The following is a 22,326-nucleotide window of genomic DNA, read 5'->3' as shown; positions in this document are numbered from 1 at the left end:
TTTACATTGTGCTTCACATTTCCCAATAGCGGCCGTGATCTGTGCAGCCATGTAAGGCGCTAACCTGCTTATTGGGGGTAATTGGGGGTTCAATGTCTTACCCAAGGACACTTCGACATGTAACACGGACAAGCCGGGATTCGAACTGGGATCCCTTAATCCTAAAACGATCGCTCTACCTCCTGAGCTACTGCCGCCCCAGATGGGATGAACCCTGCCCTGTCTGTAAAATGATGGCCGATCCCAAAACAGGTTAAAATCATTAAACACATGTCTTAAGTTGGGCAGGTAAGACGCAGTCCATCCCTACTAAACCTACATGAATCTTGGCACTAAGACTCTTTGCTATGACATTTTACATATTAGCCAATTCAGCGTTGACAAATCTATCTCTCCTAGGGAAAAAAATGAGAGCCCTTCACACGTGGTAGTGTGCAAACTAAGGTGAATCCTCCCTTTTAGGGCTGTTCTTTTTAACGGACCCAGTCAGAGGTGAACTGTCCCTCAGCCGTGTCACTTTTTTACTAATACTGGATGCACTGTTGTTATTATTGTCACTATCTGATTATTTTTTTTTTTTGGGGGGGGGACATAGGAGACATAATAAAATAAAGATACCAGGGGAGTCGCTGTCTACAATCCTCTCATGTTTTCCATTCAAGCTAAAAATCCATTGATATTGTCTCTTGTTATTTTATGTGTGTACTAAATTATAATCTTCAGCTGGCATCAAAGGTAAAAGGAAAAGCAGACTAGTGCTAATCGAATTGAGACTATGAGAAAAGATTATTCAATGACTATGCCATGTTTGCCTTCCCGTTTCCCCGGATGTCAGCAATCATTTTCGGACATCAGCGACATGTCCATGCCTGGACAATGTGTGCCCAGACACTTGTTTACAATATCACTCCCAAGTTCTGCAAATACCTGTGAGCAAGAAAAAGAAATGTGTTTTGATATGACTTAAAAGCAAGTGCATCGGAGAAGAACAGATGGAACAGAGCAAAAGAAGCAAATTAGTAATGAAAAATGTCGTACAAGGGGATTTGACACATGGGTGGTTCGAACAGAGATAATTGCAATCAGAAATAATGGGCGGGGAACTAAATACTGACAGTTCCAAATGTCTCTCCAGATGTTCATGTTAACCTGGCTTTATTTTTACATATGCAGTAACATTGTTTACAATCAGACAAGTAAAAAACTGAAGCTGGGCAAAGCTAAGCAACCAGATATTAGGAAAGACAGTATTTCTACTGGCTACAGCGCCACAACTGCTGTTTTGAGGGGGAAGTCACACCCCTCTGGCTGCTAGATCGTCTAGATCGCTTCCAGTGCCATGCTGGATCTATCGTCTGTATTATTTATTCGCATGCAGCCTGCTGCTTCGTGCTCTGCGAAATAGAGACGAAAGGCAGGCATTTTAATGTATACCAACTTTGGGCCTCCCCAAAGTACAGCATCAGAAGGAGGAGAAAAGATGAATAAGTTGCTGATGCCAAGTAGGAGTGAGCGGTATTACTACATAAAATATTGATGTTATCGATACTAAGCAAGTTCTTGAATCAGGCTGATACAATTTTCCGCAGATCAATACTTTCCCTCCAAAAATGACTGCAAAATGCAACAAAACTCTCAAACCTAATCTTCAAACAAGAGAGCTACAACCTGTCAGCAAAATTTAATATATTGGAGCTGTCATATCAAAAGAAGGATCAGAACCAGACACCATGGCCAGGATAGCTCAAACCATAGCCGCACTAGCCAGACTTAAACCCATCAGGATGGACAAGACCATAGCAGTGGAATGAAAGATCAGACTCATGTAAACACTGGTTACTTCTTCATCTACGCTTGTGAGACATTGACTCTTACAGCAAAACTGGATAAGGAAAACCAGGCCATGGAAATGCGACGCTACAGGAAACTTCGAGGCATAAGCCACTTAGCCCATTTGACAAACAGAACGGTGTGCAACACATTCGACCCTACAAAGAACTGTTGACAACTGTGCGAAGAGGAAAACTTAACTGGAATGGTCACATCACTAGATCATTGGTCACGACACTAGATCATCAGGAAAAAAATTAAGGAATGGACTGGTGCCAACTTTACCACGACCCAAAAACAGGCCAGGGACTGTCAACAGTGGAGAAGGCGGTCCAGTGTTGTGTCCTCATTGGTTCACCGACGACCCTGGCAGTTAATGGGGCCATGAACCTTGACATTTTTTTAAATCTTTTATTAATATAATTCACGCAATTTTATGTTTGTATTTGTTTCATTTGGGCATATTTTGTTCTTCTATTTTTATAAGTTAGCTGTGTAATTAACATACAAGTAAAAAAGGAAAGTGAATAAAAAAAAGTAAACGTCCACATCTTGTGATCTGTGCGTATTATTCAATATCTGCCTGCTGTCCACTTATGGTTCTTGAAAGTTGTCTGAAGTCATTCACCAATAAATATTTTAATTCTGTGTTCTGAATGACAGTTAAACTGGAGACACATGAATAAGAAGTAATACCGGTAGTTATAGATAATTTATTACAGTCGCTATATACAGTGTGATAGTTGTAAGTTTGAAGGAGGGTGGCTGTTCTTTTGGAACATGATCCCTTTCCCAGCTGCCGTGATGCAGACAGATTTATGAGGCAGTAAGTAGCCCAAAGATATTTAGGAGCAGCTTCATGGACGGAAGAAAGCGACTTTGATTCCACGGACTGGACTCAAACGCCTTACATGAGGGGAATCTGTTAAAAGTGGAATTCAAATGGTATGTTTGCACAGGAACAAAAGTCCCGACTGTCATCGTCTAACTGAGATTCATGCTTTTGTGTCAGTCAAACGGTGTTTTCCGAATGAAATTTAAGTCTGTAAATACAGGGAGGTTTCAAGGGGAGAAATATCTTATTTCATAAGTCAAAGTGGTCGATGATTTAAGTATAACGGATCCAAAGTATTAAACAGCAGTGAATTGGTTATTATTTCAAAAAGGTGTAGAGACACACCTCATTCTTGGCACTTTGGTTCTCTGCTTCGCATATTTTGAATTCAATTGTCTGTATTGTCTTTGGTATTGAAGGATTTTATACATTTTACTATAAAGGATTTTATACAAGTTTATTGAATGCAATGAAGATTTTGTCACAAAGAAGGCTTAAGTTCAATGACAGGTCACGTCGTTCCGAATGCGAATGTTTTGTTTAGTTCTGTTGATAACAGGACTCTGACGGAGAAGGGCAAGACGCAGAAGGCCAGGCACTGATTTGATAATAGCTCGGGGTCCAGACATCGAGGAGACGAGGTGGAGTCCACGTGGGGAGTCTCTGGCCCGCCTATGGGAGGAGTAGGCACGCCCATGGGAGAAGCCAGCACGTCAGCTTGTGAAAAGACATGGGCAGAAGAACTTCAGAAGATCGATCGAGAGGAACAATCGAAAAAGAGGCTCGACAAAGACTCAAACGACACTAATTCGGCTAATTCGATGGAATTCACTTAGTTTATGATTTAAGAAATTAACTCTGCCCCCGTGTGGGAATGCCGGTCTCTTGTTAATTTTTCCATAAAGAAACGAGCATGCATTGTTAGGTGAAAGTAAATTGTGTTTGGTTAATGAAGTCAGATAACTAATTCGAACAATTTGGTAAACGATACATTTTGTAATAGTTAAATTCCTAACAGTATCAATATATCGTTGATTCTGTTCTACAGTAGACATCACACAGCAAATACTATTACAGGGGCAGTTTGTGTGTGTGTGTGTGTGTGTGTGTGAATGTGGTGCGTTCTGCCAGTCAAAAAGCTAGTATGCGCATGCGCGGAAGTTGATGTGTCCCCCAAAAACCTGCAAAGCAGCTACAGCTTGTATTTCAGTCGCTCGTTACATTACCAAGAAATTCATCAATTGAATCGGACTGTGAGGAAATTCATAAGAGAACAAAAAAGTGGTGATCACCACCTAGTTTGTTAATGGGTCAGGGAAGGGACCTGGGCAGCCGCAGAAGAGAAATCAATCGTGATGATGCATGTCCAATGAAACAAGCCTTGACAAATACTGGAACTGCCTTCCATTACACAAATTTTCTCTTTCTAAGATGATCCGTCTAAATTTTCAGTATGCGATGTACACATGTGGCAATGTGGTTTGCGTCGCAGATGTACGCGTCTGCATTATGCAAACACAGCTTATATTGTAACATAGTAAATCCGAACTATGCTGCACGCAACCCACTACACATACCCGAGTTGGTAAAGTTTGTTTTTTGCTCAAGCTGGTTTTCACAGCTGAAGAACCAGCACATTTCCAAGTGAGAAATTATTGTTGTGGTCAACATGCAAGCATTATTTCTGACAAGTAAGTTGATATGGATAAGAGAGGTCTCAATAAGAAAAATAAAATATAAACGTGTCCAAATCAAATATTCAGCTTTTTAGTCTAAAGTGCTCCAATCGAAACCGAATAAGGAATCTTTGAAAACATTAGAAATTGTAAAGTTTCATTTTTACGATTTTGTTCTAATTTATATAACTATAAAATGAGCTCGAAGGCGCAGTGGTTAGCGCATGTGTGGCACAGTTCTAAGGTCTTGGGAACCTCCTGTGTGGGTTCAAATCCAGCTACCTGACTTCCTGTGCGGAGTTTGTATGTTCTGTCCTCGTGCTTGCGTGGGTTTCCTCCGGGCACTCCGGTTCCTTCCCACATTCCAAAGATATGCATTTCATCAGGATTGGCCGGTCCAAATTGTCCCTAGGTGTAAATGAGCAAGCCCTGTGTGCCCTGCGATTGGCTGGCAACCAGTTCAGGGTGTCCCCTGCCCACTGCCCGATAATTGCTGGGATGGGCTCCAGCACCCCTGCAACCCTACTGAGGATAAGCGGTGCAGCTAATGAGATGAGAGATGAGATAAAATGAGTACAGGTAAGAACTAATACCAGCTATTGATCCCATACTGATCACAAGCTATATTGCAATGAATCGTACTGGTGATTGCTAGCTGATAAGTGTGCCGCTGTCATCAACAGGCTTTACTTGTACGCTAAACTCTTTTGTCTTATCAAAACACTGAAGAAAGAGATGTTGATCCACAGATGTATCGATTCGAAAAAGGTTTAAAACAGAACAGAAAAAGTAGCGTTCTTACAAATGTATTATTTTATACATATTTTAACATTTGAGTCTATCATACAGAAATTACATTACTCCTTAAAACATGTTATTGCACGTTATTGCATATTAAGTGCCTATTTACTACTTGTTTTCTTAGCAACAAAACCACTGGTTTCCTTTTAATATGTAGTACTATTTTGTCTTGAAAATGTGTTATCCATTTGCCTGAATCATCCATCAATTAACAAGTTTGACTAACAGTTGTTCTTCACCAACAAAATGCATGTAAACACCAATCCCAAAACACCAAACAAAGCATCAACACTGATTCTGGATTGAACCAGGCTGTTGGACTCTGTGTTTTATCACCAAGTGCTCTTACGTTCAGGTTTGCACCTGCCGTAACATAACTTCCTCATTCTCTTAAAGGGCCGGTTATTCCCGAGTCTCTTATCAAACATGCAATGCACTCAAGTCAAGTCATGTTATTTGTATACCCCTTAATCACAAGATATCTCGAAGAGCTGCAGAGACCACAGACTATTATTACACCATATTCTGATCTAAAACCTTTTCTATTCTTTATCCATGGAATCATTATTATACTGCTTTACTTCCTAGCTTGTGCCTATTGGAAAACATGACACCTAAAAAACAATACCTGCAAAGGAAATTACTTAGGATGCCAATTTGTTATTTCTGATATATGTATTTAAAAGGTTACACATGTTCATGATAGTTGTATGTATTGTGCACTTTTGCATTTTTTACCTTTTTTTATGTAATAATACCATTAGGATGTGCTTAATAATACACACTGTCCATTTAAAAGACACACAAAAAGTAGAATAATTGTATTATTATCACGTAATTTAACCAATGCCTCCTATAGTTCAGGGGTGAGCTAACCTTTTTTAGTTCCGGGTCGCATTGGGAACAAACATTTGACTGTCCTGGAGATCTAGCCAATTTTGCAGACATTTACATTTTATATTTGATTTTTTTATTTGTTTTAATGCAATTAGTCTCATCAAATGGACTAAAATGCCCAGGATTAAGGTAACATACTGCATTAGGTCCCTGTTGAAGGCACAAACATTGATATTTGGTTTTGTAGCTGTATTTATTTGGTGTTTTTGTAGTATTTATGTAGTAGGATTGTTGTAGTAATTATGTTGTCGTATTTTAGCAGAATAGATGTAGTCTTACTGTTGTAGTATTTGTGTAATATTTCTGTAGTAGTACTTCAGTATTATATTATTACAGTACTAGTATACTTGTAGTATTTATTTGTTTTTTTTTTCTTTACTATCTTTAAGCACTAAATTTAATATTTATTTTTGTAGTATTTTTGTAGTACAGACACAAGGGACACTTGGGACAAAGCTGGCACAAAGAAATACATTTTTGAAATAGTACTTTATTTACGATTGTACAGGGTGTTTCAAAAAATTTGTATTGTTTGGATATTAATAATTTATTGTTAGAATAAATATATACTATCCCTGTACTGATTCACAAGCAGGTATTTTTATATAAAAGAAGAAGAAAAATAGTAATCTGCTTGAAACATTTACCAAATATATACTTTAGTATGTTTAGCATGAGCTGGATTACCGACTTTGTCATGATTACTGATTCGGGGCTCCTGCGGCTGCCCCGTTGGCGCCAAAAGCCCTGAGCGCTGATTGGTTCCCTGACTCCTTTTAAATCCCTGGCTTCCAAAAGGAATCTGTCAGACCGCCCTCCAACCTTCGCTTTTGCTAGGCAAGCTCCGAACCTTCCGACAATCTCCTGCCCTGTTTTCTCCTGTCTGTTACCTGTTGCCGACCTGTTTCTGGACCCGTTTCTGCCCTGCTCTTCCGTCCCAGCCATCGACCTGTGTTGCCCTGTTTTCTGCCTGATACTTGTTGCTGACCCTTTTTCTGGACTGGTTACCGCCCTTGCTCCCCCGTCCCGGCTATCGACCAGCTTTCCTGCCACCCACGACTATCTCCGCTCGACACGGAAGTGCCACTTCCGCGTTCCTGCCATCAGCTACCCTTGTCCGACGATCATCGGATCATGGAAGCAAGCACTGCTCTCTTTTTCAATAAAACTGAGTAAAATAAACGCTATTGGGTCCTGTCTCCGTTTCTGGCTCGTGACAGACTTGATGTTTGTCGTGTTTTAGGCGCTGTGCTAATTAAGTATTTGTGAAATCATCCACATGATTTTGTATTTATCATTCAGATCAGCCTACCGTAGGAAGGCCCGATGGTAGGAATTTTAGGAAAAACACTGGATTAAAAAGTCTGCCATATTTTGACAAACGGTGTGACTTCATTTTAGGCAAATTTGTAGTCATCCAAAGTGCAGATTGTATATGCATTTAAAATAATTGAAACAGAAACAATTTACAAAACGCACCAATAAACCTAAAAGTATCAATAAAGACGTTTGACTTATAACCGAACTTTGACTTTATTGTAAGATTTGCACTTTTGCTATCTTTCCCTTGGTGGTACTAGTATCTCTTCATTGCTGCCTAGGGCTCCTCGTCCTCCTCCTCTGCAGTGCTGATTGGACTTTTCATTAGTCAACTCCCTAAGGCTCAACGTGACCTCCTTTGGGTCATCGCCTACTGATTATCTGCCCCCCCGCAACCACCCACAACCCCTTCACTCCCACCTTTTTACCTCGCTTCCATCAACTTCAGCAAGTGGAGATGTCATGACACTGATGTGAAGCATCCAATCTTGTACAGGAGGTTGACAGTTCACTAAAATGTTGTGGTTTAGGATATTGTGGTAGATTAGACTATATATTAAAAAGAAAACATCCACAACAAAAATGTACTCTACTATTAGAAAGGCTGAAGTCAAAACAGTTTAATATTTGACCACTTTAAGGACACCTTTGTGTAATTCCCGGGTGAAGAAAACCTCACTCACTTGGTACGAAGTTAACGCTGAATTGAGCAAATTAATCACCGAAAAACTTATGATATACAATTAATCAGCGAAACAATTTGAGAAATGTGTAAAAATACAATGAAACATTAAAGATAAATGATATAGATTGAAAATGGCGCAAATCTTAAAGGAATGTAGAATCGGATTCGAACACCTTTTTCATGGCCAAATTCAAGGACTTTTAAGGATTATCATTGCCAATTTTTCAATTCATCCAGTACCATTAAAATAAGAAATCCTGTGTGAATCATGCACTTTGCAGAGCCTCAATTATATCTGTGTTTGCATATGCGATGTTCAATCTTAAGTGTGCAATTATCAAGACATGAGATTTTTAGATCTTGAGCAAACTACAATCATATTTGAATTTGAGGCAAATCTCTCCCCATATGTACTGTAGCTTACATTTTCAGTTGCAGTAAGTTACCCCTATTACAATATACTCGTTGAAAATGCTACCTTACATTTTTGCATGGCTCTTAATAAATGTCCATAATTTAGACATAGTCCTCAAACTAATACACATTTTCTAGTGCTCTGTTTATATGTAACATTTACCTTTCCTCTTGGATGTGGCCTGTAAAGGGTGATGACGCTTCATAGGACAATGTCATGTAAACTAATGCCAGCAACCTTTAATTACGAGGGAAGAAAACAATGCAATGCCTAAGGAAAGCCAACAGAGAACAGTATCCGCGTCGTTTTTAAGCAGACTTGTTGAGAAACATGGCAACAATTTTAAGCATTTACAAACACTCCACTCATAATTCAAGCACTTTTCAAACCTTGAAAACACATTAAATTTCTAGTTTTTTCCAAGATTTCCTAATTGACAAAATGGAACAACAAATTAATTGCACCCAGAAAAAAACAACATAACAATACACCAATATTAACATAAACATGTGCCCAAAGGAAGTAGGCTGAAGCTAAGGCTTTTAAGTGTCCACCAATGTTGCCCTTATCATGCTAAGCCGTATTTAATTGTGCTTTTTAAAATTGAGCATCACGTTTTATTGAGCATCACGTTTTAATATTTCGGCAAAGTCTTAGGGATTATTGTGTGCTTTTAAATTGTTCTATAATATATTATCGTACTATACTTTCTCATTAGAAAACAGCATACAATGGCAGGCTTCATGAGAAAGACATCATGGCATCCTCATCAAGATCGTTATTGACATGCTCACATTTTTATTTGAAATGCAAAGTTCTTAAAGAAGGAAGAGTTAGTGAGCTACCAAGCAAATTTGATACTGTTCATGTTTATTTTTTGCCTGTTAATGCTGAAAATCATGTTAATGTGTTTTCAGATTTGTGTTTTTTTCCTGTTCCTAAAGCTCATGTCACTCAAATAATAAAAATGCCCATTTTTTTCACCTTATAAAACAAGCATAATATTGCAGGTATATAGCTTACATTTGTATGCATTTTGAATTTGATTTGACAAACAGGTTGACTTTTTATTGTTTAACATTGTATGATATTATGTTATGTGCACTACTTTCTTATTTGTCTAAAATTCAATTTTTGAATAAAGAAGAAGACAACGTTTTTTAAAATCGTATTCATCGATAAATTGAAAAAGTTGTCACATTCATCGATTCATAAAATAAGCGTTAGTTGCAGCCCTAATTTCAAGCACTCGAACGAACACTGTAGAATAGTCTTTATTATCATTGCTATCAATGCAGTTAACATTGTTTGCAACAGGATTAGACGTGACACTCCAGGATAAGCAAGATAAGTACTTAATAAGGACTGAAAGGACAAAAAAGAGATTAAAAATGGCAGGATAGGTAAATTGTGTTTGTGTGTTTGTAAGGGCATTAATACTTTTGCCATCTGCCTAACCATGACCTTGTCCAAATAAAGCAATAAACCAATCCCTCCCTGTACACCGCAACACATACTATCCACGTTACCCCCGAAACCCTGGCACGCTCCGAAAGCTGGAACCGATTACTCCCCTGTGTGCTTGTTCTGACTCTGATTGCTGCAACATCCAGATAGGCTTTCAAGTGGCCTCCTCCTTGTGCACTGCCCCATGGGATAAGGCCCTGCCCAGTACACATGGGGATGATTACGCAAGCCGGCATGGACCCAAGTATGAGGAGTCGATTGCAAAGATTGGGCTGGCATGGTACTCGTCCTCTGTTCAAGGCTCAAACATCCATTTCCAGCTCCAATGAATTACACCTAATCACAGTGATAGTTATTTTTCTGCCATAAGTATCCACGTAGCTGTAACGTGCAGTGAGATCCGTCCCTGGTGAGGCAGTTAGATTTACAAATGAACAAACCTAAAAAAATAAATAAGATTTGATTAGTGGACAGCAATATATAAACTGCAGTGTAGAAAAAAACAAAGTTTTATTGTCCTACCTTAATTTATAAATCAAATCTATGCACTTTTCCGTTTGAAAAGAAAAATATAAAGCATCAATAGTTATAGCAGCGCAGTGTGGCGGCGCAGTGGTTAGCGCGTGTGCTGCACAGTTCTGAGGTCATGAGCTCGAACCTTCCTGTGTGGAGTTTGCATGTACTCCCCGTGCTTGTGTGGATTTCCTCCGGGCACTCCGGTTTCCTCCCACATTCCAAGAGCATGCATGTAAGGTTAATTGGCTGGTTGAAATTGTCCCTAGGTGTGAATGGGCGAGTGAGTTGTCTGTTTCTGTGTGCCCAGCGACTGGCTGGCAACCAGTTCAGGGTGTCCCCTGCCCACTGCCTGAAAATAGCAGGGATAAGCTCCAGCACCCCCGCGACGTTACTGAGGAAAAGCGGTGCAGATAATGAATGGATAGTTATGGCAATCCTCCAGCATTAAAAGGTCCATTCAGGGCTGAGGTGTTAACCAAATCAGAATGCTTGGTCTCACTATCACCCTCTGCCCTGAGGCAAGATAATTGCATGCCTCGCTCTGCATCTGCAGACACTCAGCTCAGTATTATGTCACACTCTAATTGTATTAATACGTTTTCTATACTATAATATTACTATATTATTAATACTACAATAAAGTATAAATGTAATCCTAAAATGAAGTTAAATGACACTGAATAAATATACCAATTTTGTTAAACATAGAAAACCAAAAGTGTGCATCTACTTCAAACATACATATATTTTTTGTAATTCAACAAATGTAACATTTTACCGTTTTTTTTTACTTTATTTTTACAAATTTTAGCTAACAATATTTGACAACTGCAAAAGACATTTAATAGGAAGACGGTTTGTAATAGACTTTTTTGCGCACTGTCCATTGTTTTGACTTTTACATACTTGTTGTATTCAGCCAATCGTGTTGCAGTTCCTTTATTTTGTACGCTTTAGGTTGGATCTGCTTTTGTAACCCAGAAGACCGAAAAGTAAAGAAAGGGCTCCGGAAGGGTCTTTAGCAGAGGTTTGACTTCCTTATCTGGAGGCTTCTGATGTCTTCTCTCCTTATTTTGAGTGTCTACTAAACTTCAACTCATTACCTGTAGCACAAAAAGTACAGCGCGGAATTTCAGAGGAAATAAATCCGAAGCTAATCCTTCGAAGAAATGATGGCTCCCTAATTGCATGCAGATAAAAAAGACCAAGGAGTTTCTAGATCTATCAGATTTTTTTTTTCACTCATTGTTTTTGGTTTGGCTGTGACCTGCACTTGTGACTCATTTTCCTCCCATAACTCAGGAAGAATTCCGGTGAAAGTCAGTCAAAAGTCATTCGGGAAAGCCTCGCAGAACAATTGGCCTTATTTATAATCATCACATTGGGCTTCGAATTCAACAGTCGCCGGGAGAGGAGGGCCTCATTTTTTATAACTTTGTTAGTGTAAATGAGAAGCGGAGCAAATCATACCCCAAAGATAACCATCGGCTTGTTTGCCATCTTTGATCAGACGCAAACACGGACCAAAAATGTGTCCTCCAAGCGATACCGGGACTGGAAATGATCAAGCGAGGAGGGCTTATAAGGCCTCGTCATGAAACCTTGTTATGACTGGCGCAATTTCTTTGGCAACATCTAAAGCCGTTCCTCGTACAATATGTGCCAAAGTAAAATATCCTTTTACCTCTTTTTTTCCTTTCCTCTCTATTTTTTCTTCCTCTGTCTTATTTTCTGCAAAACAACTTTTCCTTGTGTGGCTGATATATACTGCGAGTTATGTAAACACCGCTTCACTTTGGATTCCAAGCAAGGATTGGAAACAGCTGCAAGCGGCTGCCCGCAGGGCCGGAGTCGAGCATCGTTTTTTCACTTTTTGTTCAAATTTGTTAAAGTCCCGGTGAAGGGATACGGCGTCGGCACGGCAACACTGCTGCGCTCCGTTTCAGTCACGTTGTCCAAACTGCGGGCAATTACACGCCCCGCTGGTCACAATGAAGAGTCAAGTCGCCCATTTTCAGAACTGGAGGGCCAGTTCCTTTGAAATAACATACTATTATATTAAACTCTCGTCTATGTTGTTATAACATCAAATACCCTTTTTTTCCCAAGATGAATACCCCTCGTTTTTCTTTGAATGTTATTTTAAAGACATTTCACAAAAGTCATTTATAATGACTTTTTTAATGTGTAAATGTGAAACAAAACGTATGATTAAGCTTTAGAAATGTTAACCAGTCGATAAAATCCTGAAAGAAGCGTGCCTTTCATTTTGGAAAATTTTTGATCATCCTTGAAGTGTCATTTTAGTTATAACCAGGGTTGAAAAAAGTAATTAGTTACAGTTACTAATTCCTCATTTAAAACGTAATTTAGTTATCCAACCCCCTCAAAACCCCCCAAAAATATTGAAACAATAAACTGACGCAATACTCAAAAAGTAATCATCGATTTAAGAATTATATATGCCTGGATACACACCGTCCTCCTAAAACTGCTTTAAACTAGCCAAATAATAAGTTAAAGAGAAGAAAACGTGTCCACTAACACGTAGAAGCGGTGGAGCCTTCATATCACTTCACGAGTCACTCCATATCCGTTTTGTTTATGGGCTTCAGACAAATATATATAGAGTATATACGGTAGGGTGAATATCTGCATGAGGAAAAATTCAGCATTCTCATACTCTGTGCCACCATAACTGTATTTAGATGGATGCTGTAAGTAAATGTAATCACCCTTGATTATAAGCGACTTGTCTTCATTTAAACTGGGTTGATATATTTTTTAAGATTGAAACTTTTAAGATTTCCCACACAATTCCCCATTCAAATATATCATATTGCCATCCCAGAAATCACAGGCTGATAGTTTTAGGTGTGAGTACTCTTGCAGCTGGTTTATCATAAATAAAATACATGAATAGGAAATTGATATTAGCAGTAGTATACCGGTAACTATTTGTTTTAGAATTATCTTTATTGACATTGATAATGTAATGATGAATATCATTTACAACAAGTTTAGAAATGGCACTAGCGGCAGTAGCTCAGGAGGTAGAGCGATCGTTTTAGGATTAAGGGATCCCAGTTCGAATCCCGGCTTGTCCGTGTTACATGCCGAAGTGTCCTTGGGTAAGACACTGAACCCCCAATACCCCCAATAAGCAGGTTAGCGCCTTACATGGCTGCACAGATCACGGCCGCTATTGGGAAATGTGAAGCACAATGTAAAGCGCTTTGGGAAGTCATTGACTTGAAAAGCGCTATATAAATGCAGATCATTTCATTTCATTTCTTTTCACTCCATGATAGACATGTAAAAAATAATTATAAGAGAAAAAACAGCATTTAAAAAATGTCAGGAGAGATGGACAAAAGTTTCCAAAAGGCGGACTGGTCTAAATTCTAAATGCATTGTAACAAGACTGCAATGCAAACTACCAACAGCAATATTAATATTCACAATGAATAAGATATGAATACTCATTTTCAATGTAAAGGAAAGTTATATATTTTTCCACAGTCGTGCATGTTGTTAAACAAACTGTTTGTGAGCCTTTTAGTTGTTGTAATACGGGTATGCAGACCAGGCTTGGTTAAATATCCTCAGATAGGTCAATGACAACAACATATTTCCAGGTGGATAAATGTAGTCCCTTTAATCAGATTTTTTTTCCAATGAGAAAAATAATCAGCATTATTATGTAAACAAAAGTCAGCATGTTGCTGTGAGATGGTTTGATTTCAGTAATGCTACTGCTGCTGATGCTGAGAGAAATCTGATTTATCAACGGATCCTTGTGTGGCACTCACCCTCGTCTGTCAAATGAAATTCAATAACCACCGCATAATATTAAGCGGGATAAAAAATGTGTATATGCTTGGCTGCAGCTCATGTGGAAGCAGGAAGCTCCTTTCCCTTTGCAAGCAGAAAACACATGATGAAGTGCACGAATAAGCAGTCAGAAATATGATGGAAAACATAACTTCATAGGACTTGATTAAGAAGAAGAAAAAACATACCCTGATAAAATGACTCCCAGATTGTCGTCAAATTCAATGAGCAGACAGGCTTATTTTTCAACCACGGGATATGATTTATGAATGCTGTGGGTCAGTAAATGACATGAAGTCAAAAGCCTTATGGAAGAACACTTGCATGTACTGTTAATCTTGTCTTCCATTCCCATGTTTTTCCTTTTAAAGCACTATTTCCTGCAGTTACGATTAGGATTTCTGTAAGGCAGATTTAAAATTATTGCAGATTTAGGGTTTTTTTTTTATATGTGGTGTTTTAAAGGACTATTTCCTGACAATAGCATTGAATTTTCACTGGTTTACCCCTGCCGCATCATTTTTATTTTTATTTTCTTTGTTTTTGTGTATGTGTTTGTCATGCTGTCGGAAACCCCTCACGAAGGATATGACCAGGGTAGATAAATAGACCTTTGGATTTTTTAAAAGTAGTTTTAAAATCATTGCACATTTCATTTGTAAAATGTGTGGTGTTTTCGAGTACTATTTCCTGCCGATTAGAATTATTTGTAGGGGAGTTTTTATATCGCAATAGTCAAGTCAAATTTATTTGTATAGCCAATAATCACAGGGACCACATACTATTGCAAACTACGGACTATTATTACACCATTCCCTGATTTAAAGCCTACAAGAGGGCAAGGCAAAACTCAAAAACCTCAGCATGAGGAAAATGAAGAAAACCTTGAGAAGGGACTGCAAATGAGGTAGTCCCCCCTTTCAGGATGACCAGGTAATAGATGTTGCCTTACCTAACCATAAAAACAACAATTAAATCTAAAATAATTAAGTATAATATACAATTTAAAAAAAGGATTACTAGGTTGCAATGAATGTAGCATTAACAAACACTACACATTGTCAACATGAAATATGGGTCATTCATAAACTATAGAATGCAACTGTATGTTAAGCCTATATTTAGTTTTTTTTTTATTTTTTTTTTTATCAACGCCGGAAAGTATAAACCCAAATTTTACTGTCTAAATGGGGGATGTCAAACTCGGTTTGGCTCTCAGGCCAAATGCAGACTTTCTGTTCTCAGGCGGGCCAGATCAGTAGAGTAATGTCAACTTGAAATATTTAGCTTACCGTAGTTTTTCAATTCTATGCTTTAACATTCAGCGTATTTTAGTAGCCTACCCTACATATTATTATCATGTATGAAAAGGGCTTTTCTCTAAGCAAAACATGTGTTCATTGACAAAAGGAAAGAAAAATGAATAATGTTTGGCATGTATTGCTCTAACTGCTATACTTTAGCAAGTGAATACAATTATCCACCTGAACCAACTCACCATACTTAACAAAATCAACACTGCCCTCTAGCAGCCAGAAAGAGCATTTTGTTTGCAATAGTTTTAAAACTCATAACCTTTGATAAAAAAATACCTAGAGTTACTCAGATTTGACCCATGCGCCATATGTTTGACATCTCTGGTAAAAATATGGTATTTTTCATCCTAGAAGATGCAGGTTTTTTATAGGTTGGTTATTCCGGTTACGCAGCCTCCTTCCTGTTAAGTATCCTTCATCCCAGTATGTCCTGAACAAACACTGAGGGGAAGCAGGTGAGGCTTTGCAAATGAAAATGGAATATTAAAACTAAATAGTTATATTTATTCTGTGTTCAAGTACTTTCTCAATTAACTTCTAATTCTTGGGATTTTATTTTTAAAAATCTCACAATCTTCACATTATATTATGAATATTTTTATTACAAGTATGTAACACATTACTGTGCTTAGCGTGTGCAGATGCAGAGTGAGGCGCGCAGTTCTCTTGTTTCATTGATCCTGAAAACCAAGGACTCTGATTCGGCGCACACCTCAGCCTCAAACAATAGACTTAGTGATGGTATTAGCAAGCTAACAACGAGTCAAGCCATCCATTCTTTTTGTTCGTATGGCATTGACTTGTATTTCCAATAGTGATATAAATCAATCTATTGATTTCTTTTTTTTTTAAAGGAGCTGCACATAGACTTCATCTATAATTTAAGTCAATAACTTACGCTGTGCCTCACCAGACATGAAGCTGCTATTGGTCTTAAACATACACGAATAGACATACAAAGGAACAGACACACAATTGGTTGTCTCATGTTACGTTGTGCTGTGAGCACCGCTAAAACCATTGTTGTTTTCTCCTTTGCTTAAAAAAAATTGCCTTCTCTTTGTCTATACTGAAAACTAGCTTCATTTTCTGCCTTAAAAACTTGAATTTTCTTCTATGAAAAAAGTAAACATTATTCTATCTTGTGCTGCAAGGTAGCACTGTCTCTATCAATACATTAGCCAAATTTGATGCAAAAAAACAAGCATGTGTTACTCAATAATGACAAAGTCTTTATCCATCTATCCATTATCTACACCGCTTATCCTCAGTAGGGTCGCGGGGTGCTGGAGCCCACCCCAGCTATCTTCGGGCAGGGGACACCCTTAACCGGTTGCCAGCCAGTCGCAGGGCACACAGGGACAGACAATTCGCTCGCTCATTCACAACTAGGGACAATTTGGACTGTCCAATTAACCTAAAATGGATGTTTTTGGAATGTGGGAGTCCTGCCTTTTCTGTCTCTGTCTCTGCAAACATGGGGAGAACATGCAAACTCCACACAGGAGGTTCGATCTCATTACCTCAGAACTGTGGCACACATGCGCTAACCACTGTGCTGCTGTGCTGCCCCAAAGTCTACAATGATAGGCAAAAAATAACATTGAAGCACTAGAAAGCTTGAAAAATTATCATAAAACAGACATGAAGAAGTAAACTTCAAAAAGGTGTGTGGTAAGATCCAGCATAAAAGAACAATATAGTATCACTCTTTTTTTCCATCCAGATACACAGCCAGTATTTTGGGGGCCTGAGCTCATCTTATATAGGCTAACAAAAATTCAGTCGTGGTCTGATAAGACAACTACATTTCAAAATGTTCAAAGTTGGGTTCTTTGGACTGAAGGAAAAACTGTCAAAATCAAAATGCATAACCGATAAGTGTACTCTGCTTGTTCCCATTTTTTTTTATTATTGGACACCTGCAAAGGAGATTGCAATGGAACCCATCATTCCTTATGTTGACTATTATCCCTTACTAATATGCATTGTTTATGTCAATCTCCCTATTGGCCAATGATGTTGCTGTTCTTTGATTCCACACCCTAAAGTACTGAAAAACAAAGCTAGAAATTTGAGTTGACATTCTTGTACTGATCCTCTCCGCTTTAGAACTGAACGTTTGGATCCGGCCACAAAGCCAAACTGAGTTTGACATCCCTGGCCTACACTATGTTTTCCTTCATATATTAAAGATGTATTAGATTCAAAACTGCATCGGCATATACAAAACATATGAAACCAAAATCGTTTTCCTCCTGACCTTTTTGCCAAATTGTAAAACATAATGCAGCCTGTGACTCAAAAATGTTGCCCATACCTGCTTTAGAATGATAATAATACCGCATAACGCAAATTATCATGACAGTGGTTTGCAGTTATGTAGAGCTGTTGAGTTCTTTAAAATGTCAGTCTGAATATTGCAAATGTCCCAAGGCATATTGCAATGTGTCTTCCATCATTTAACGTTTCTTTATCACAAGTGCTGATTTTGAATTTGTTTAATGGCTGACTAATTGGCTGAGCTGAGCACTACGAGTTTGGTTCTTCAAAAGTCAAGAGGTGAACTCTTGTGACAAACAAGCCCGCTGATGATGAGAGGAAAACACAAAGAGGATTAGCTGCCAAAGAGGAGAGCAAAGCCATCAATGACCTTTGAGGAAGGAAGTTTACCTCTCTGTCAATCAATGACAGACCATGCAGCGTTAAGGATGCAAGGACTTAAGTCTGCTTCACATTTGTACAATGAGCCTTGAGGCCAAATGTATACACATCAACACATTTTCTCTGATGCACAACTGTGGGTCAGAAACTACTGTGCCATGCAAAGGTATTAACACAATGCTCTATAGGAATAAGGTTATTGAGTTTTTGTGTTATGTTTATGTGTTTAAACCATTCCATTTTAGATGTTGCTTCATATGTAGGGTTTCTGTCCCTTTGGAAGCTGAACCTGTGCCCTAGGTCTCTTGCAACAAATTTTCAGGTTTCAATATTCCCTCTAACTGTAAAGATCTCCCCAGCCCTTGCTGAAGAAAAGAAACCCCAGAAAATGATGCTGCCACCATCATGTTTGAAAGCGCAGATGGTGTTTTCAGTGTGGTGTGCAGTGTTACTCGTAAGCCAAACATAGCACTGCTTCGCATTAAGCAATTTTGGTCTCATGTGACCAGAGCACCTTCTTCCACAAGTTTTTTGTCTTTCCCATGTGGCCTCTTTCAAACACTATACTCACCTTCTTCTGGTATTCCTTCACTTTTGTCTTACCACTCTTCCATAAAGGGCAGGTTCATGCGGAGTGCTACCATTAGTTGTCCTATGCATCGATTGTCCCACGAGATAGTATGGCTGCAGGTCATCCTAAGTGATCATGGGATTCTAGGTTGCTTCTTTGATTAGTTTTCTCCTTGTTTGGTCCAAAGTTTCAGAGGGACGCCCAGGTCTTGGTAGGTTTGGAGTAGTTCTCTGCTCTCTCCATTTTGATTTTGCTCGTCCAGTAATCCGGGTGATGAGTAAATGTTGCGAATTTATCATTTAGGTTGACATTGGATCATTGAAATGTCATTAGAGAATTTCTGGTGTCAGTTGGCTGAGCTGAGAGAACTGGTGGCCAATAGTTTTTTAATACCCTCTTTTTAGATTTTTTGTTGTAAATATAATATAAAATGTTGAAATCATTTGGTTCCACTTTATGATTAAGTAACGCATGTTGTTGATTTTTGGAAAATATTTGTTTTTATTTTTTAGCTTTATGTTTGAAGCCTGAAATGTCACAAGGTGACCAAAATTGAGGGGCCAATACTTTCACTAGGCACTGTACTTATCAATGTAGGTTGGCAAAACATGTTGCTGTCATTGACATAAAAGCTCAAACAAATGAGCACTACAAGTGACTGCCTATGCATTTGCAATGGAATGGAAATGTCGGGTCAATGTCATTCCCTAGGATTTTTTTCCCCCTCCAAAAGTGACCTAAGAAAAATACGCAAAATTACTGCGGACATCAGTCAAACCGAGACTGTAAGACCACAAATGCTCCCTGAATGTTTTTGGAAAGCTCCAGACAAACTTCACTGTGACATGACATGAGTACACATCCAGGACCGCATGTTTGAGCCAGCAACAATTATGTGTGTCACACACAGGCAGAAATAAATTGCAGAAAAATAACTTCCTTTCACAGAATATAACTGGTACCCACAGTCAGCATTAAGCTCTTATTCAAAGCCAAGAAAAAAAATGTTTTTAAAAATTGTTGGACCAAAATAAAGGAAAACTAGATCATCATCCTTGATTACGATACCACGACCAACAAGAGCATAGACATACTAGCTCCGTGGTCGGAAACATTTTCTGTACCATAAATAAAATGGATAAATGCCTGACTATATTCTCGTGGTCTGGCCCAATTATAACATTAGTCATAATGACAATCAATTCTATTGTCTTGTGATCAATACCGTTTTGTAATGGAATGACTGTATCGACACAAGAATTACTGAAAATGAAATGTCAAAACTTTTCTAGCTGTTTAGAGTAATAAGAATGTCTCGTTGAATCTCTTTATAATGAATCCATCATTTGGGATTGCTCATTAACAAATCAGCGCGGAACCTAAAATGAGATGCAACACATGTGATTCACATTATTGATCCAACATCATGATTAGAATTTTTAATTAATGGAGGGGGCTAATTGCCGAGAGAGGGGTGCTGATCCGACCTAGAACGCGCATGATAATTTGTGCTGTGAGTTAATTGGCATGATGATTCTCCCTCGCCTTGCCATGGATAATAGGGGGATCTATCTGTCTATTTATCTAGTGACATAGAGGGTTGGAAGGGTCACTTTAAAAATGTAATCCAATACAGTTACTACTTACCTGTTGAAAAATGTAATCCGTAATTAATCCAAATAACATTACATTGAAGTAATGTAACTTACTTTTGATTAATTTTGGTTTAATCCAATATCAAATATGCTAAAAAAGAACAAGATAACATAGATTAAAATACCAAATTTTGTTTATCATAAATGCACTTTGTAACTTTGAACAAGGATCAGAAAAAAAACATCGTCAGGTAGTTGCTCGTAGTCCTACATTTCAACCACATAGTATAGTTTATTTCTATCTATCTATCTATCTATCTATCTATCTATCTATCTATCTATCTATCTATCTATCTATCTATCTATCTATCTATCTATCTATCTATCTATCTATCTATCTATCTATCTATCTATCTATCTATCTATCTATCTATCTATCTATCTATCTATCTATCTATCTATCTATCTATCTATCTATCTATCTATCTATCTATCTATCTATCTATCTATCTATCTATCTATCTATCTATCTATCTATCTATCTATCTATCTATCTATCTATCTATCTATCTATCTATCTATCTATCTATCTATCTATCTATCTATCTATCTATCTATCTATCTATCTATCTATCTATCTATCTACCTTGGTCATATCCCTCAAGAGGAGTGACCGAGAGCAAGACAAACACAACAATGACAAAGAAAATAAAAGGGAAATAAATAGCAAAAAAACACACACAAAACTGTTTGGACCATGGCCAACCCAATTGCCCAAACACCCAAACAAGTTAGGCACCTCGGCACCCAAGTTGGTCATGCTTTCGTCCCTCCAGATGAAACGGCCATGTCACCCCGGTTACAATGACACAACACACTCTTCTGTTCAACAGCTGGGCCCGACAGCTTTCACTGGTTTACCCCTGCCGCATCATACGGGTGCCCAGCCCATCCTTAAGAACGCGTCCACTATCCCACTATCCTTTCACAACATCTCTCCACTCCTTTCTATCACCAACAAAAGCTCTAGCTTCCATTATATTTAGACCTCTTTCCTGCAGTGCACTCATAACACCATCCATCCACGTCAATCGCAGCCTTCCTCTTGGTCTCCTTCCATTGACTTCTGCTTTGTAGATCCTCTTCAACATTCACTCCTCATCCATTCTCTCCATGTGTCCAACCGAGTACTCTCTTATCAACACACTTGCTCAGTTCCACGACTATTCCAGTTCTGTCTCACACAATTTCATTTCTCAACCTATCCAATCTTGTCACTCCTAACATAGTCCTCAAATACTTCATCTCAAAAACATTCAATTTCCTTCTTAAATCTGCGTTCAGGCTCCAAGTCTCTGCACCATACAACACAGTCGGCACAATCACACTCTCATACAGTCCCCTCTTAACATCCATACTCATACTCTTGTTGTTCATAGTTTATCAGGCAAAAATAAAACTTTCTCTTTCACATGTCAGACGAAAATATATTCTGTTTAGTTTACATTCAGAAGACGTTAAGAACCCAGTATTGTTTTTAAACATACCAAGTGCTCTTTGATGTCTTGTGTCTAAGTTCACAATCTTGGGGATGCTACACCTCTTGGCACTATTCAGTCTCTACTATGCTAAGTAAAACATTCTTACAATATGGAGTTATATTGATTGTATATCATTGTTTGAACACCAATTAATTGTGAAATACAAAAAGAAGAGAATCAAACATAGCTATTAAATGTCCCTAAAGGCATCACTAGAGCACTGCTGTGCTTCCCTCACAAAACTGCAGGCTCACGCCAATTGAACAATTGAAATTAAATAATTTACAAACAAAAAAGAGAAGTGCTTTTGTCTGCAACACAGTGTATGAGTTGGCTGTCTGTACAAGCTGTGCAACAGATATG

This window comes from Urocampus carinirostris, chromosome 12 (genome assembly GCF_059441175.1).
Source record: "Urocampus carinirostris isolate Australia breed hairy pipefish chromosome 12, RoL_Ucar_1.0, whole genome shotgun sequence".
Classification (NCBI taxonomy): domain Eukaryota; kingdom Metazoa; phylum Chordata; class Actinopteri; order Syngnathiformes; family Syngnathidae; genus Urocampus; species Urocampus carinirostris.
Note: the sequence above shows the minus strand (reverse complement) of the source record.